This window comes from Erithacus rubecula (assembly GCF_903797595.1).
Source record: "Erithacus rubecula genome assembly, chromosome: 9".
Lineage (NCBI taxonomy): Eukaryota > Metazoa > Chordata > Aves > Passeriformes > Muscicapidae > Erithacus > Erithacus rubecula.
In genome coordinates this window covers 4,455,804-4,475,488 of record NC_136660.1, presented here as the reverse complement: position 1 = coordinate 4,475,488, position 19,685 = coordinate 4,455,804, and the positions used below count along the sequence as shown (strand labels likewise).

The 19,685-nt window shown below is 38.7% G+C and overlaps 1 protein-coding gene across 5 annotated transcripts in view; it reads right to left on the bottom strand.

Annotated features, from left to right (window-relative positions):
- Window positions 1–19,685, bottom strand: part of CTNNA3 (catenin alpha 3) — a 374,030-nt gene that overhangs the window by 302,723 nt on the left and 51,622 nt on the right. The window lies entirely within an intron of this gene.

Here is a 19,685-nt window from a genome sequence, read left to right as displayed (position 1 = left end):
GGAGAAAAATAAAAAAGGGAAAATAGCACATCTGAGCCTGTGGCACCAGATTCAAATGATGAGAAGAGGCACAAATGAAGAATGAACAAGTAAATGCATACAAAACTTCACACAGCCTGCCCACAGGCAATCCAAAGTCTAATTATTTTCTTTTGCATTGCATCAGGCTCTATATGCATTATTTACAAAAGCATCACAGTATCCACTTCTCACTATGTGAAGTTTTGAAGTTTATGGCTGAAAAGCATTTGATATTAAATGAACCAGTCCTGTATTTTTAAAATCTCATTTACTCCAAGATATGCATTGGACATAGGATTACATCTTACTTCCTCAGGCTAACTTGGAAATCTCGGGGATACAGTAACAAAAAAACCAAAAGCAAACAAAATGAAAGGGATGTAGACAAGCAGGAGTAGACAATAGTTTAACCAACTCATCATCTGAATCATAAAACTGTGTTTACTTGAGTGCATTAACACAACATATTTTTAAATTTTTAATAAACAAATACATAAATGAATCACCACTGTGCAAGAATGATTTTATTGCCCAGTGTGTTGAATTCCAAATAGTACAGCATCTCCAACCTCAGTTAATCAGCTGCATTTTGTCCAGTGCACTGGAGTTGTTCAGAAAAGAAGTGTTATTTAAACACTGACTGCGATTCTAATTAGTGAATCTATCTTTCTCGCAACTATTACAAGACAGCAGACTGCCCTCTTTTCTCCTATGCTACAAGGAAGTCACAGACCTAAAGATACAATGGAAAGAAAATGCAACACTTCAGCCTAATGGGCTTCTATTATTAACCATTTCTTACCTTGCCTCATCATAGGCAAACACTTAAACCCAAAAGCCTTTAAAAATTACCTTTTCTCTCTAAAACAGTACTGTCTAACCAGGATTGAGATGTTCATAAGAAAAGCAAAACTGGTAAGCCAGTAGCAGCAGTCAGTAACAATGTCTGAAAAGGCTCAGTAAGTTAATGTTTTTGTTTCACACAATACTGTAGAGAGATTGAGAGTCATGGCATTGATAAATTCCTCTACAAAGAGCCCTAGTTTTGTTCAATAACATATTAAAATGAAGGGGAGAAAAAATAGCTCAAACCCATGAAGTTCATCACTATTTTGTTTTTCAGCTGTGAGTTTGGAGAGCCCCCAAAGAAGAACTGTTATTCCTTTCCATATTGAGGAAGAATTTATTCCTTGAGATTTTTCATATGAAAAAGAATAACCATTTGGTAATCTTAGTCTGATCTTTTGCATAAATGGACCAAAAAAAACCCCTAAATGGAGTGAATTTACTATTAAAACTCTGCATATGTGGATTATCAGAATAATGAACTAGTTCTGTGGAGGAGGAAGTTAATCTCTACAAATATCTGCAGGTCACCTAGCTATATTACTGTTCCTAAGGATTTTTTTTTCAGGTTTAGCACTTTCTTCTCATTCCAACTTCTTTTTAGAAGTTCTCTTTTAGTCTAGCACGTGTTTTTCCACATTAAATCAATTGTGTCACGAGACCAGACGAGATTAAAGATAATCCCATTTCCAACCACTGCCAATCCAAGAGCCTCACTATAGTAACACTTCCCCAGGCTGCTGTCCCAGTCCTCCCAGGACATACTTCTGAGTCTTCCTTTTATCTGGTTGTCCATGACAAGAATGGAAAATAAATGAATAATCAGAGATTCCCAGCTGTGGATTGTTCCAGCTAAAACCACATCTGAACCGATGACGTACACAAGTGATTGTAACCACACAAAAAAGAGACATAAATGAACATTGGGAAAAGCTCCTGGCAGGCTTTGTTAAGACAAATTAAACACCACTAGCTGATAGACCACCATCCCTTACATGCATTCACAGCCAGCTAAACACCACTCAGCCTATCCTTACCTAGCATGATCATAGCATGTGCTTGACTGTGAGGATTCTAATAAAAAAGTCTTACCTGGACTCTAGACTCAATTTTTCTGACCTGAGAAATCATCAGCAGTTCTTAGTGTCTCATGGTATCACTATACTACAGCATGTATAGAGCACAGGAACACCACATACACAAAATACAGACTCTGTATGGACAAAACTGTAGGCAGTTTGTTTGCATGATATGCATGAATATACAAAATATCAAGTGTTACAGTACAAATGCATATCAGTGTCAGCCTAAGCCTTCAGTAATACCCTCTGTCTCTCTCAGCAGCCTTTATAAAACTGGATTTGGAGTCAACTGAGAGCAAGCAAGGAAAGGATTGCCAGGACTGAGGTTCCCAGCAGAGCCTGCTCTCTGTATCAATACCTATCTATATTCATCATACAGGTGTGATATATGGTACCACAGAGCAGCAAAGTTCTCTTATACAAAGCCATGACTGGTTAACACCCCTCTCTTGCAATTTACTCATGTTTTCCAGGAATTCCTTGTTCAGACAGGGAAGGATGAGGTTTCTCTTGATGATTCAGTTGCATCAGATGCAACTACAGCACAATATTCTGCCTCCTCCATGCTCTGGTAAACTCTAGCCCAGTTATTGATGATGGAGCAATCCTTGCTGTCACTTCTCTATCTGCTGTTTCAGGATCTGGTCCCTGTACTCCAACACCCTGCTGTTAACTGCAGTCTCCTAGATGAAGTAGCTGATTTGGAAAGGTAGCAGAGCAATTTTTTCCCTATAAAAATTAATACATTAGCTCACAAAGGCTTTCACCTATTACACCTACAGTCACATTTGTCACCAATGAGCTTGCCTAGAACTAGAGCAGGAACTTCATCAAGGAGAGGGCTCAGAAGGTAAGAACCTCCAAAAGGTCTTATCACATCTGGAAGCTTTAACTAAACTGTTAAGGCTTGCAGGAAATGTTCTGGCCTGGACTTTTTTTCAATGGAAGATGACTCACTGAAAAAGACAGCAGAACAAATGAATGTGTATTCATCCACAACTGTTTTCCCATGGTTTTATTAAACTCTCATAATGCCATATGTGATTATTTTTCTTGCTTCTTTTCTGAGGTGTTAAAATTAGAAGAGATTTGGGGATGAATATTGGATTGAAAACTTGTTTCATTCTCTGCCTTAGTGGTATTAGGCTACTTACAAGCAGCCTAAGTAAATAATTTCTGCTGGCAGACCCCTTCATCCAGGGTCCAGGAGCAATTTCACTGATGGAGTTTAACAGACAACAAACAACTCCCTCACATTTAGCCTGTTCTAGTCATATTTGCATGTAAGTGATCATGCCAGAACATACTACACCTTCCACAAGAGTTCAGTATCTCTTCTCCAACAAATCAGCTCCAGTTCCCCCAGGTACAAGTTTCTCCTCATTTCAAGCAGAACATAGTCCAGTTTTCCTAGATTTATAATCTTATTATGAAAGATGGGAAATCATCAATAATAAACAGATATAGGACTCAAACAAGGCAGCCTGTTACACCTGCTCTCTCCTCACAGATTATATACTCAAACAAATCTCCATGGCCTTCACTCCTCTTCTTCTGTCAAGTTCCAGGTACAGTTTAACTCTTTTTAATATTAATTATAAATACTTCCAAAATACTTTAAATAATATACTTCTGTTGTTTAGAATTTTTAAAAGCCCACAGCTAAAACAAGGTGAATCAAGTGAATCAATGAGAGCCTCCTCCAGCCTAAGATGCACCCAAAGCAAAGTGCAGGGAATATTTAGTTTCTCTAACTTGCAGCCACGCCCAATTGACGTGTGTGAAGAGCATCACTCAAGCAAACAGGACTGAAGTGCTAATCCATCAAAACAAGCTTATTAGCATTACCAATTTCAGCAATGTTAACAGCAGGGTTTGTTTCCACTGCTCAGCTGAAACTGCAAAATGAGCTGGGTTCAAGTATTTATCATGGACAATCCCCTTTTTTCTCCTGTATATCAATTTAGGTTTTTAAATTTTGTTTTCTGCACACCTTGCAAACACAGAAACTCAGAGTGAGAAAGAAGCAGCCATAAGCCCTTGAGCTCTGAACTGAATGTTAATGCATTATATGTGATAGATTTAATACAGAACTGAGAATAAATGACTTCCAGCAGCTGCACTCCAGACCTATAAATTGCTGTGAGTACTACAAAATCCATACAGAGGAAGAACAACTGTATAATTTATAACATCAGTATCTGTCAAGAAATGCTGCAAATACAGAACTTGATTTCTTCCTTTTAACATTCCTATTAAAATTAGAAATTAGCCTTACATAGATTCCATTCAGATTAGGAATTTTATTCATCTTCCCTGGTGACACATCAATGCAGAACACCATTTAATTCTTACCATTAAACTAAATTCAAAAAGCATAAACACCAGAAGAGTTTGATAAAACAAACACTTAACAAGCTACAGATTATCTTGTGTTTTACACAGCAAATGCTTGGAGAAGATGAGGAAAGGGCAGTACTCTAATGAGATTATTTATACTATACAGCAGGCACATGCCACACAAATGCACAGCAGCAAAGGTTTACATGCCTGGATTTTTCTCAAGCTGCATCCCTACCAACAGCAGGAAGTACCAAACTTCTTTTACCAGACAACAGATGCTGTAACAGTTGTTTTTATTAAACAAACACACCACAATCCCTATTCACATCCTTATTAAACCAAGAAATTTCAAAATCCATGGAGCCAACAAGGATTCTGTTTCACTGAAGACATTACAAACTGCTCCAGGAATGGGATCAGTATGAAACTGCATTGCCTGGTACATTTGTTACCTTAAGAGACTACTGCCTGTTAACAGTGGTTTAAACCTCCAATTTAAATTATAAGTCAGCTTCAAACTTTTATAGTTGAACTGACCCAGCTTTTATTGTTTAATTGACTCAATGACTTCCAGGTCTCCCCAAAGTGCATTTTTTATGTAGCAATAAAGCTGGTAAATGCTGTTTTCTTGATCTCTAAATAGGTAAGAAATAAGGTGTTCAAGTCCCATGAAAAAAATCCAGCTGAAGCAAACTGGTCTGAAATAAGGCATTTTACTACCATTTTTGTTGCAGAAAGTCTGAAGTTTCAATACATAATTTCCATTTTCCTGAGCTGAATGCCCTGTCAGAGGTTCAGTCAATGAAAGCCCTTCAAACTGGTCAGAACTCAGCCTTACCCATGTCAGACACAAAACACAAAAACAAATCAGCAAGTCTGTTTGTAAGTATTATCTCACATGGTATTATTTTAATAGACCTCTCCTCAATCCCCTGTCCACATAGAACTTCAAATTCCTGTTGTTTGGAGAAACCTATTGAAGAAAAAAATTGCAGGTGAGAAATTAAGTCTGGAAAAAAAAACTGGCTTACTTTGCACTGACTTGTATAACATTTTCCATTACAAAACCCCTGCTTTCAACTGTTCCTGATTTGGAAAAATTAATAAGTTGGGCTAAAACTTCTCACATCAGATCTTTGAAGAGGGCTGTTGTTTTTGCCTTATTTGATGAGGTATTTTGTTCAGAGAAAACACAGGTTCAAGCCCTTTCTGGTTAAAGGCTAAGGAAAATGTTCTTCCCATGCTAATAAAGCCCGAGCAGTATTTTCTGGAGGAAATACACATTTGAGGTTTTTTTGGAACAAGTGATTTAAGATTTGCTTCCTTTAATATCACATAAAGTTGAAACAGCAGCAATAAATACCAAGCACAAAACACTACAGAGTAATGGGCAGAGAGAAGGAAACTCAGGACCCAGGTATCTGGGGGACTGCCTTGACAGGGTGCACAAGGTGAGGGAGCAGAAACAGCATCCCCAGCTCTTCCATATTTGTTTTGTCCAACTGAGAATACTTTTTGACTTCAACTTTGTGTCACAAACTCAATGTGAAAAAGCAATTTTCTCTAAATTGGTTTTAAAAACTCTAAGAAAATAAGTTATTCCTCCCTACTAATTATAAGCCATGGTATTGAAGCAATCACATACTATTCTTCCAATTAGTCAGTCAGTGCAAAGCTTGGCTATTTCACACAGAATTACAGCAAAATTGTACAGAATCAAAGCAATTCTCTGTAATTGCCATGTTAGGTTTTTAAAGGCCTGATGGTTTGCTGTCTGCAGGCTCTTTTATTTTTTCTGTCTGCATCCCACCAAAGCCTGCCTATTCACCATCAGTAGGCACATTCCTTACCCCTCACCTGATGCTTTACAGTCTTTACATCCCAATCATATTAGAGGAAGTAAAAATTGAGGGGAAAAGTACTTGTAGAGAAGAGACCAAGGAGGAGGAGAACACAGACAAAAAGTGAGTTACAGAGTGGGAATGCTAAATGAAGGAAAGGCATAGGGGATTCTTTACAGGCACCCAGCAGAGGGAGCAGCAGGTATGGCAGAGCTGTGCACGCGGCCATCATGTGAGATGATGTCAGGGATTTTGACACAGCAGCCCCTCCTGACCTGCAGGAGAAAGGCATTCCAACATCCCCAAGTGGCACAACACACAAAGCTCAGTCTCTCTGTCCCATCTCCCTCTGAACAAGACTCTTTTTGTCTCTCCTGTGTTTGTCAAAGAAGAAATAACATTGGGTAGATGGGAACAGAGGTCAGCACCCACCCCTGGAACTACTCCCAGAGAATAACCTTGTGTTTTAGATTTCATCCAGGAAGGCCCCATTAGCAACACCAGGCTAAGAAAATCAGTCTGTGCAGTATGAGATTTCCCAATACCAAGTAATTTCTCACATGCAGGACTGCAATACTTATTTTGTCACATTTCATACAGCAACTCAGCTTCAGTGCCCAGCAAGGGCTGGATGCTCAAGCATCAGGACTCTGTGCTGCTGTGAGTTCCTCATGAGCAGCCACTCCTCTGAGATGAATCCCAAGTTACCAATGATGCCCTGGTTTTCCAGTGTCACTTACAATTTGATTAAATGCAGATTAGATCAAAAATCTTCCCAAGCCAAGTGAGAACTACTGCATGAGCCTTTGCAAAATATGTGAATAAAATGGCCACAACAAAATATCAACAGTCTTCTTTTACATTTTTTGCTCCTTTAAGAGTTTACTTAACACATCTCTTCCATTGACTAGCTAAGTACTGCCCAATTAGTTGAAATGTAATTACTTTCCTCTCATTACAGTATCAAGTCTGGTTTGCAGCACACTCACAAATTCCAAGGCTTACAAGTATCTATAGTGCTTTTCACTTACAATTCTGGATGAGTGCTGTAATTTCCCGGGTTGCTGAGACATATCATCTCATAGTTTCAGGACTGTGAATTCCATTTATATAAAAACCGCAGTAGAGTTCTTTTGTCTTGGAAAGTTTATTTAACATGAAAATAACTTTTTTGAAATGTTTCCTTTCTTCTAGAGCATTCTTCTGACATATTAATTCAGCATTGAAACTTTTTTCATAAGACAATGCCCCACTGTTAAAATGATAAATCACACTCAATGACTACCTAATCAATTTATTTTTTAGATTATTATTAGAACATCGTTTCTGAAAAGTGAACAGAATTTTTAAAAAGTGTAATCCTTCAGAGACCTGATCTTCAAAACTAAGAAGCATAACTGCCAACTGAAAGGGAACAAATCTTTTGTATTTCATTATAATAGTCAATTTTTGCACAATATTGAAGACATTACTCTTGCTCAGGGAAAAAGTTCCAACGTTTCTAATATAAATTTCTTTCAGCAGGAATGTGAGATGAGTTATGTATGTGTATATTTGAAAAGTAAGTTTCCTGGATGCCCTCCCACAGTAGATGGAACTGTTCTTGGAACCATTCTCTGAAACCAAAGAAATTAGTTTCCAAATTGTCCGAGCCTTCAACATAATTTTAATGTTCTCCATCACACATTGTCCCTACAGATTTATGTCCAAACTGGAAGCTTGTTTAGGAAAGCAAAGCATGGAAAACATTCTCCTGTTAAACTGGTAGTCATATACTAACAGCAACAAGAAAAAAAAAACACCCAAAAAAGGTATTTAACAAATGCATACACCTGCATTCTATATACTTACTCATCTTACAACACCCACACAGCAGCTGTGGCATGTCTGTTATTAACTGGTTTTCCTGCTTTTTAGACACTCTTCTTCCAACTTAGACAAAAATAATTTGTCCTTGTTAAGCAGTCACAGAATGACAACTTCTAGATGTAAAATTAGTCTCATCAATCACTTCAGCACAGAAAAATGCCCCAAAATCTAAACATTTGAAATTCTATTGAGCAATATATTAAACAGCTATAGCCCTGAAAACTCAGGTTTGTGAAAATCACTTAAGTGTGTTTACACCTGCTGCTGATTCAGCCTGTTAATGCCACAGTAATAGAAAACTGCCAAAAAGCCAACCACATAATAACAGTCACCCTGGAAAACAATTTTGGTAATTGCAGTCTTCTCAGATAATCAAGTAAAAAGCAATTTACAATCTCAATAAGATGATTTTTTTTCCTAACATAACAAAATGATCATCATATAGCACATGGATGTTGCATTCAATGGGTGCTGCATTGCAAGGAAACTTCCTGATCATTCATGACCATTTACAGTAACTACACAATAAGCAGCAAAACAAAAATACACATTTTATCTGACCTTGCTAAACTTGCAGTTTCAGTAAGTTACAAGAATAATGGTGTCAGTGGATCTATGTGCCAAAGAAAAAGCAATCAGCACAAGAAAACTACACAGCAAACTAGCCACATATTATATGATAAGGGGAACATATAACATTCTCCTTATCATGTAATTCACTGTTCTGTTATGAAACAAGAGAAAATTGGAACTGCAGAGGATAAATGAGCAAAATAAGTTTGAGCTACTTTTGATGTGAGAAAAAAAACAAAAAAACTGCTTCAAAAATGCAGTAATTCACTTCTGAAAGAGAAAAAGCCAACAGATGGATGTGACTGCTCTCCTGCTCTTTGCAAGAGCTCCTTATCAATACACAGACCAATGCCCTGGCCTGTTGGTCCCTGTCAAGCTCACACTCAGTTCCCACACAGGGCACCAATCCAGGAGAAACTGAAGAGGGTGACTAAGCTTTTAATCACTGAGCTGGAAACAATACCAGCCAGAGCATGACCTTCAAATGAGGATTAATTTATCTTCAAAAAACTGACCCAAACTTTACCATTAGGCTAAGTAATAATTTATTCCTCTCCAGGGAAAGGTACAGAATTTTCCCACAGACTATCTATGCATTAACACTGAGGAAAACTCTTCCAAAGCCATTAAAACTTGTTCTTTTTTTTCTGCAAGGAGCATTTTTTAGAAATAACTGCTGTAAGATAACAAAGGGACTTGATTCATGAGGTACTTTGTGCCTACTCACTACTGAGATCATTCTCTTACTCAGCTCTGATTCAGCAAAAGCCCACAGAGGTGTCTCTGAAAACACCAGTGACACCACCAGCCTCCATGGGACTAGAGACATACCTGCTGTTTCATTCAAAATAATTATGATGTGGGAGTTGGTAGACTAATAAATGGACAGACTGTCAGTAGGACAGAGAACAGCTGTTGTGTGTCATCTCTAATCATCAGAAAAAAAGTAAGATTTGAACCTCTGCATGTCAAACAAAGGCCCCATACACTGGTATCAAATCCTTGGACTGCACAGTTCATCAAATACCATATGTCAAAATTAAAAACGCTAATAAAGTCTTCCTAGTCAGTAATGAATCCTAAAAAAAAATTTAAAAAAAAACTCATTCACAAAATTTTCCAGATCCTTCTATTTTAGAAAAGATTAAAGATTAAATTTTTTAAAGGAATGCAAGGCTTCAAATTAATAGTTTGCACAAACCACAAAGCAAACAGCTCATTAGAAATATCACAGGTAACAAGTTTATAATCTTTCTGTTCAGTCAATAAGAAAACCAGACATTTAACTGAAATGAATAAAAGGCATTAGCTTTTCATGAATAGACAATTCATTATACAGTTATGAGAAAGCCAAGAACCAAGTTATCACAATATGGTGTGGTTAACATAGCCAACAAATCAAAGCAGCCTGCTTTGTATATATAAAAAAAACCAAAAAAAAAAAAAAAAAAAAAAAAAAAAAACCCAAAACCGTTAAAATTCAACTCCCTTGTTTTCCACTTCCCACATGACTGCTATGAATGTCCTGTTCTTACAGCCAGAGATACCTTTTTTTGTCAGGATTATGGCTGTGTATACTCACACCAATAGATTAACTTCTGTAGGACTCAATATTCTAACCCTGTAAACCTTTTTGGGATCTCTTGGCTTGCAGTTCCTTGGTGAAACATCCAGTTAAAGGAGGGTAAGAGTGTTAGAATAATAGCTATACATAACTACTTCTCTATTTATGCCATCTGCAGTTCTCTAAATCACATGGATGTGTGCTTTGAAGAATATTATACTTTTGCATTTGCAGTTTACTATCACAGTAAAGGTCAAATGGAGAAGCTACAGTTGACTAAATTACATTATGCTACTGCTTCATTAAGAAGTTTTATGCACAGTCATGTTGCAATGAATTACTCACAATATTTAAATCATTAAAGAAAAAAAAAACCTTTACTGTACTCATAAATACTCCAATGAGTAACAAGCTGAAAAAAACACATTTAGTAACTCGTTTCATCTTCACTTGCAGTCAGAGAATTTCTGATCAGTTCCATTATCAAAAATATTTGCTAAATACAGTCAGCAGAAATAATTAATTAGTTGCAGCAGCTTCAATGCCAAGCAAAAACACACATGAATGAATAAACAGGTTAAGTCCACAGAGGAGCAGTGCCATTATAAGTCAGGCTAAGCACAAATAATGAAGCTGCTACATCCAGGAGACAGCAACACTTGGTTATACAAAGATACCTTTTGACTCATTTTACTCTGCCATGGTAGAGTTTTGGTTTTCTCCTTCAGTAAAATTAAAAGGATGTCCTTGAAGAAATATGACTTGGGCATACACGGAGTGACCTATGACAAACAGTCACACTGTGGGAAATTGAGAGGAAAAGACCAAATGGATTAATCATCCAAAACTTCCTTCTCTTCTCAGGAGAAGGAAGGTAGCCTATTCAAAACAGAAACTTTGTCACATACCAGAATTAAATACACAAAAGTAAGTCAAACACACAAAGGACAAAAATCAACACTAGGAAAACATTTTTAAAAAATTAACTAGCCAGGGATACCAAACACTAGAAGAAAAGTTCTGGAAACATTAATAGAGTAGGAGGAAGTTGAAGTAAATGCTGGAGCACTAAAGGGAAATCTCTAAAGTCAGATTCTTCTTTGAAAGACAAGTTCACTGAATTTTTTTTTCCAGACATTACTTCAAAGAGCAGTTGCAATCATAACTTAAAAACAAAAAAGAATATAAAATTTCAGATTAATAATACTGGAAAAGAACACATTGAAGAATTCTTAAGACAATCTAGTGTCTTTCAAATTGCTAAAACCTGTTCAGTTTCATCCCATCCCATTCTGCCCTGAGAGTCACAAGTGATTCACCTGACACCCTGGAGTACTGATGAGGCAATTAGCAAACTAGGGAAAAATAATACATCTTTAAGTGAGGATTCCACAAAAAGAGGAAAACAAGGAAGAGCAATGGAACAGAAGTCTAACTGTAACTCTTAAAAGAAAAATCCACTCAATTCCAGAAAAAGGAAACTGAAAGTGAGTTACACTAATTTGGGCTGCCTCAAGCAATCTTCTTTTTCCTCTAACAGGACCAGAGGAGTGTGATAAAAGGAGATGGCAATAATGCATTTCATTTCTCCAGCATGGCTTTTAACCCCTTGACAAATGATGTTCAGGAAGCAGGTCCAAAGAAGATGCTCAAAATGAAATTAGTGTAAGGATTGTACAAAAAGATCATAAGGGAAAACATCCTGGAATAGACTATGAAGGACCACAATCAAATGGAAATATGTATTCAATTAAGGCTCGTTAGAACTTTTTTCTGCAACTGGAAAAAACCCTAAATATTCTCCACCAAGGTTATATAAAAGAGAGTAAGCTGAAAGAGAAAACAAAGATTACAAAGTGCAGGATGAAAACTGAAATAGCCTCAATAACTAGCATAAGCAGACATACACCTAAAAGCAATCTAAAAACACACATTTCAACATGCACAAAAGTCTGCATTCAAATTGCGAAGAACAAACTGCCAGCTATATTGCAGTCCTACAAAAAAAGAATCCCAACAGGGAATTCACATCTTAATGCAATGGAAACATGCTGCCCTGTTGAAAATCCATCTCCAATTCTGCCTGAAACAAACAATAATGAAGAGAAGTGAATTAATAGATTGTAGCCTGTAGAAACATCTGGTTACTTTTCATCATCTTTTACAATGATAAATCCACAGTTGAAATGATGTGGAATCGTTGTGAGCACTACAAACCCTGCTCTCTGCCCTCCACAAAACAAGAACAAGAGGGGAGGAGAGCACTGAACATGCACAAGAATCCTCCAAAAAGGGCACTTGGATTTAGAGAAATGAGGAAACCGAGGCTGCAAAGAAAAAAATTACAAAAATTGTGGTCATTTTCAAGTACATAAAAAGGAATCGAATCATCTGTTCTCTGTGGACAGGAGAGAAGAAAAAACACAAATATTTAAATGGAAGGAAGAAAAATAAATGAAAGGGTAAATACTTTAACAAGGATAGTGAAATGCCAGTAGATTGCACTGAGGAGTTGCAACACACATAGGGACACACATTCTACAGAATAAATCCCAACAGTTGGAATTGCTCTCTTATATATAGCTCTGGTTTGGGATGCATGGATTCCAGAAGACCTCCTGTGCTCCTTTCACACCTACTTTCCTGATTCTATGAACACATATTTAGAAACATAACAAATATCACAAGTCTCCACCAGACTAAGCTAAGAGAGATTTCACAACCAAGACAGAAGGAAATGTGTCTGTCTAACAGAAGAGAGTTACAAAGGCATAAAGATGCTTTCATTGTGGGTCAGTAAACTGATCTCAGTTATTTTGGTCATGACCAAAATATCTGTCTTGTACAAACTTGTGTAAAAATATCAGGCATGTTGTCAGAACAAGCCAGAAGCACACAGGGTCTGTGCTTTGTGCTTCTGCTCTGCTGTGCAGACACACAGAGTTTTGGGATTAAACAGACCCCAGCATGTGACTTGTGCTCAATGCAGCAGCTTACACAGCTCTAAATTAAATGCTACAAAACACACCAATTATAACTGATCTAATGAGTAAGCTGCAGCTGAAGTACAATAATTTAAAAAGAAGACATTAAAAACAACCACTTCGTAAACACATGTGCTCTTCATTCACTGTGCCTGAGCCAGCTCCTAAACTGCAGTACAAACCAACACAGATTGCGGTGCCTGTGCTTTGGTTCCAAGCTTTAGGTATCCTCATTTCAGCAGTGTTCACATCTCAAATCTGTTTACCAGGTGGATTTGAAATCATGCTACAAAGCACCTGAAATGATTCTGACAGCACCTGGACAGTGTTCCTGAAAAGCCTGAGCACTGATCCTGTGCAATGCAACAGTGCAGAGAAGTCTGCACCAGCACTGAGCCAGGGAAATACAGCCCCACAGCACAGAGACAGGCAGGCAGAGAACACTGCAGTGAGCTCCAACAGAACAGTGAGAACAGTGCTGGGCCATGCCAAACCTGGCTCAGAATAACCCTGCACACACAGAGCACCCAGAATAACCCCTGTACACACACAGAGCACCCACAATAACCCCTGTACACACACAGAGCACCCACAATAACCCCTGCACACACAGAGCACCCACAATAACCCCTGCACACACACAGAGCACCCACAATAACCCCTGCACACACACAGAGCACCCACAATAACCCCTGTACACACACAGGGCACCCACAATAACCCTGCACACACACAGGGCACCCAGAATAACCCTGCACACACACAGAGCACCCACAATAACCTCTGCACACACACAGCACTCAGAATAACCCCTGCACACACGCACAGCACCCAGAATAACCCTGCACACACAGAGCACCCAGAATAACACCTGCACACACACAGAGCACCCAGAATAACCCCTGCACACACAGGGCACCCAGAATAACCCTGCACACACACAGAGCACCCGCAATAACCCTGCACACACACAGGGCACCCAGAATAACCCCTGCACACACAGAGCACCCAGAATAATCCTGCACACACACAGAGCATCCATAATAACCCCTGCACACACAGGGCACCCAGAATAACCCTGCACACACACACAGCACCCAGAATAATCCTGCACACACACAGAGCACCCAGAATAATTCCTGCACACACACAGCACTCAGAATAACCCCTGCACACACAGAGCACCCACAATAACCCCTGCACACACAGGGCACCCAGAATAACCCTGCACACACAGGGCACCCAGAATAACCCTGCACACACACAGAGCACCCACAATAACCCTGCACACACACAGAGCACCCAGAATAACCCCTGCACACACAGGGCACCCAGAATAACCCTGCACACACAGGGCACCCAGAATAACCCTGCACACACACAGAGCACCCACAATAACCCTGCACACACACAGAGCACCCAGAATAACCCCTGCACACACACAGGGCACCCAGAATAACCCTGCACACACACAGAGCACCCACAATAACCCTGCACACACACAGCACCCAGAATAACCCTGCACACACAGGGCACTCAGAATAACCCCTGCACACACAGAGCACCCAGAATAACCCCTCCACACACACAGAGCACCCACAATAACCCTGCACACACAGAGCACCCAGAATAACCCTGCACACACACAGAGCACCCACAATAACCCCTGCACACACAGAGACCCAGAATAACCCCTGCACACACACAGAGCACCCAGAATAACCCTGCACACACACAGAGGGCTCTCTTTGGGCAGGCACAGGAAACACAATCATATTAGCTTTGTGCAGATGCAGCTGGACAGGTTTGGGATTCTTGACCATCTCTGTACAACTGTACACACATATGACAGATTGAATCATCACTCTCTTGGGGGGTGTGCCAACCACTTTGCTTAGTTATAGTTAAATTTCTAATTTCTTTCCTACATGTGAAAATCATTCCATACACTTTGTCTCCCTGAAATACGCCAGAATTTTACCAAAATATATGCAACAGTGTTTTCTGAGAGTTATATTTATTTTTCTCACAGAACCTGTGAAAAATAATTAATTAGTCATAGCAATATTAATTTTATTTTTTATAGTAATAATTTAGTTCTGTATCTTCCAACCTTTCACATAACCTGCTCAAAAGCTATTACTTATATTCTGGAATCTGTAATATTACAATTCTCAAGCTTAGCTCCAAACACTCTATCAGGCTAAGAGCTTCTCAAACATTCTTGAACACATCTCAAAACTTGTAACTGAAAAATCTCTTGGAAAATACTGCTTCCAACAGTTTCATGAATCAGGTGCATATCCTGGCACAGCTTTGCACACCACTAATCCTCAGCATCTTTACACATCACAGGAGTGCTGTAATTAGTGCTACACAAACTGAAAAGCAGCAGAGAGACCTGGTTAAACATCAGCAGGGAAATAATTTTGCTAAATGTGAAAGGTTGCATGGAATTCAACAGGCATCCATCCCCATCAAGTGGTGCCTTTCTCCCTCACTGATTAAAATGATGTGCCTCTGATGAGCCTCTGCCATCATCATCTGCCATCATCCCTCCTCTCCAATTGCCTCATCTAAGAGCCCTTTCTTTGCTCGCTTTATTGCTCTTGTGAGTGAGCAGGCAAATTACAGACACTGCATTAATCTGTTCTAAGGGCAATGTAGGTCTCACAGCCCTCTCCCTGCAAGCCTCTAACACACAATGTTTACAAACATCTGTTATTATCTGTTTCAACCACCCTGGGTGTTTTTTACCAACACCAAGCCAGTAATCACCCTGAAATATCTCCTCTCACAGCATGTTCAGGTCATACCCAGGGCAGCTTTGCATTTAGTGATTGTGAGAGCTCTCACAATTAGTTTCCTGCAAACAAAGTCATTCACCATGGGTTCAGGTGACACTTTATTGACACTGATGAGCCTCCCAAAGGCTTCCTGGTAGGCAGCAGTGATGAGCAGGGCCTGCCTGAGAAGAGTGAGAGATCCCAGGAGGACTGTGCTTCCAGGGCATCCACACCCCAGACAAGCCAGCAGTCAGTGCTCTTGGCTGAGGAGAGAAAGAGCATCTGTCCACAAAAGCACTTCCCTGATCAACTCCTTCCATTCACACCCCAGCACACAAGGCAACCAGAGAATCATGCTTTGCTTTACAGAGCAACTCACCAAATTCAAGTTTTTGCAGCCTCCTAGTCATAATTTATGGCACCTTCTTCAAATACAACATTTTTCAAGCATCTTCCTGCTCCTCAATTTCCCACCCATCCATAAAGCCGTATCAATCCATATGTCTCCCATTTTCCATCACCACAGCAGTTTGAAAGAAGACAAAGGGGAGGACAGTTAAATCACTTAAGATGCAATTCTTCCCAATGTGTCTGAATAAATCAGCATGAGAATACAAAAATGACTGTTTTTACAAAATGACATGTGGAAGGATAGAGGGCTAAGACTCAGAGCATTCAATATATTTTGTTTTCAATTTCATGTTTACCGTGAATGAGTCACCTTCCATTTTCATTTCTTGGAAACTCTGGGTAGATTACTAAAGTGACAAAAATACTGACATACTTTTTGCACTAAGATCTGAAGAGTTTTTGTACTCTTTCTCTCCTTATTTGGTTGTATAGTGATTGATTTTGTAAAATCCTATGCTAAATGTGAAAACCTGTGCTCTTAATTTGAACATCTCAGATTCCTGAACTGATTTTCAGACAGTTTGGGAGACAGCTGCCCAGGCTCACATTGCCATGGCACAGCCTCTCTCCATCCACTTGAGTTCTGCCTTCTCAGTTTCCCCTCTCCAGTGCAGCACAGCAGATGTCTGCTGAGCTCACATGAAGTGCTCAGTGGCTGACCATGGGGGACAGTCGTGCTTCACTGCAGGGCTCCATCTGCTTCACTGCAGCACTCACAAAATGTGGTGAGGCAGAAGACAGAAACATCAAATCCAGCCTTGATGAACACCCAACTCTCCAATACCCCAGCCCTGCCTTCCACTTCCTGAGAAGGAAAGAACTTTTCAGAAAAGGCAAGACTAGCTGCAATACCCAAACCATTTTCACCTACATCCCATTTTTATAGTCCCAAAGCTTAATGACCTCAAGATTGAGAGCTGAAAATCCTAAAATTAAAGCTTCAAAAAGTTACTGTTGTAATTGTGAAAATTTTGATACAAATTTTGAGCTGAGCAATAACAAGCCTTCACACATCTCTACACATTTCATAAACAACAGTCACTGCTCAGCAATCTGTCACAGTCTTACTTCTTTTTATTATTATTTTAAAAATTATTTCCTTAATTTCCTTAACCCCTCCCTACAGAGAGAGGGAGCAGCTTTAATTTCAAATACTGTGCTGGAATCCTGGCCCCATCAGAGCTTCAGCACTGATTTAAATACAAAACTGATTTCAAATGTTATTTATAATGGAAAATACTTGTTGAGCACAAGGACATTTTGCAGAAGAGAAGAAAAAGGCCAAGATCACCTTCTTCTGCCTGGCCACAAGAAAAAAATTCCAGCATTTCAGAACCTTATTCAGTTAAACAAAAAGAATATCTGCAGCACTACTGAGTTGGCATTTCAATTTAAAAAATTACTCCTACAAATATCATAAAATCAAAAGACATCTCTAGAAAATAATGATTCCAGTTAAACCACTCACAGTTTCAGTCCAACTCTTACAATTATGAAACAACATAATTTCAAATCCCTCAAGCAGCTTTACTTGGATAATACACCTCAAGCTAAAATCTGTATGTTACTGCAGCAAATAACCACCACATTCCATCATGAGTGCTAAGATCAAGAACTAGAAAAAGAAATAGAAGTTTTTTACATTGTTTTGGAAATCTTCCAGTAAATAATGGAAAATATACCTACAAATGAGTTTCCTGAATGCTAGATTACTTGAAATCTTGGTAAATATTATAAAAATTTATGTTCAGTAAGGTAACCAGAAAGCCCTATTTAGTAAGCACACATTCTTTGATAAGCTGCAAACCTAAGCAACTTTTGAACATTATAAAAGTATTAAGGTTAAAATATGTCTTACTGAACATCCAGATAAGCCAGTGAGCCATTTCTGAAATCCAGTGAGTGACAGACAATAACCATTGCACAAGGGATTCCTCCTGAAGTGCTGTCAGAAACACAGCCTGTCAGCACACAGCACCCTGCCCACAGCACTCCCCAAAGAACAGAGCACCATGGAGGATGCCTGTGGAGACACCCAGTGCTCCTGCCTGAGAGGAAATAATAATTAGGCATTTAAGATGCAAATATTTATGTACTTACATAAATAAATTCCAAATTCATTTATGTAAAAGAAACTTTAGGAAAGGCACAGTTCTGTCACTTTTTCTGAATAAATCATGCATACAAAAAGGATTGTTGAAAAAGAAATAAAAAGATTAATCAGTGTGTATTATCTTTTATGGTCATACTAATTTAACAAATGAAATAGAAATGTATATAACAATACACTAACAAGACTAATTTAACAAAAAAAAATAGAAATGTATATAGCAATACACTGAAAAGAGCTTGTGTTATTTTACAATGCCAAGGAAAAGCCTTAGAGGTTATTCACCAGAATTTAAATCCATGTTTCCATCTGATTCATAAAATCATCTATGATATCGATGAAAATGCTTCTCAAACTGCAAAAATATGTGACCCCACACGAGATTTATAAATACACCTAAACACTACAAACACTAAGCTACATGATAAATTTGTAACAAAAAATTTTAAGTATGCTCTATTCTTCCAGTGTTTAGACTTCACCTGAACCTGCAGGTCGAAGATGTTAACACTCAGAACATCACTGCTCATCCTCCTTTTTATTTTCAGTTTGTCATTGAAAACAACCTGCTATAATGTTGGCTCACTAGCTTTTTGTTCCCAGATCCTATAACCTTACCTCCTTAATGGCTACTGTGATCAACCATGTGAAAACTATTGCAGCAAACGTTGAAATTGGAGAAAAAAAAAAGATTAATTGTGGTTGTACCAGAAGGGATATGTAAAGCATATCACACTGCTCAGTTTTAAATAGGTCACAAGCTAGAAGGGAAATGAACACCTCTCATGCACCAGGGAGCTGGGTAATGTTAAAAATCTTACTTTTTTTTTGACACCCTGCAATGAGCAGAAATCTACTGACTTCTGTATTACTGCAACAATGCTGAAACAGTTTCATTTTGAAAAAAAAATATTCATTTAAAAACTAAACAGTGCAAAATCAAAACTAACTTCTCCTTAACAAAATGAATGGTAGCCACATCCCATGGCACCCAGGAACAGCCAGACTTCTACACACACAGAGCCAGACACTGTGTGCCTCAACTCTGATTTTTTCACCCTGGATTTCACCTGAAGCCCTGGAAGATTTACACCCATTGAACACCAGGTATTGACTGAATGGCTGTCATTTATTTTCAGAATGCTTTGGAAAGAACTGGTTGTGTTCCAACTCTTTCTTTTCACAAGCTTCTGACATGCTGCCCATGAGGATTTAGGCCAGTACAAACAGGCATGCTGGCAACTTTGTGTTAAAC